The sequence below is a fragment of the Nannospalax galili genome, unplaced genomic scaffold, assembly GCF_000622305.1.
Source record: "Nannospalax galili isolate Female #2095 unplaced genomic scaffold, S.galili_v1.0 scaffold571, whole genome shotgun sequence".
Lineage (NCBI taxonomy): Eukaryota > Metazoa > Chordata > Mammalia > Rodentia > Spalacidae > Nannospalax > Nannospalax galili.
In genome coordinates, this window is record NW_008330297.1 from 1 (window position 1) to 503 (window position 503).

Consider the following 503-nt stretch of genomic DNA (forward strand, 5'->3'; position numbering starts at 1 on the left):
AATAAGTGTTGGTGCCTTGGGCAAACAACCTGATGTTATTGTGACTCCCTACACCCCAAAACAAATTGAACTTTTGGCTGCTAATAATGATGATTGGGCAATACTGTGTACCAGTATGACAGGAGATTTTGATAATCATTATCCCTCTCATCCTTGGTTGCAATTTGTAATTAGAAATCCATTAGTTTTTCCAAAAATTACTCGAAACCTATTGCAGGAGCAGTTAATGTCTATACAGATGGTTCCAAAGGCGGGGTGGGAGTAGTTTATGTGGAAGGAAGGAATCCCAAGACTTATATCTTCCCCTGTTAATCCGCCCAGGCAGTAGAGCTGAGCGCTGTGATGCAAGTTTTTCTGGAAGTTAAGCTGAGCACCAAGTTTTTCTGGAAGTAAAGGAATCCTTTAATTTAATTTCCGATAGTCAGTATGTAGTCCAAGCTGTGCAGTCATTAGAAAATGTTGGGGTGATAAAAACCTCCTCCACAGTTGCCTCCTGCCTCCCT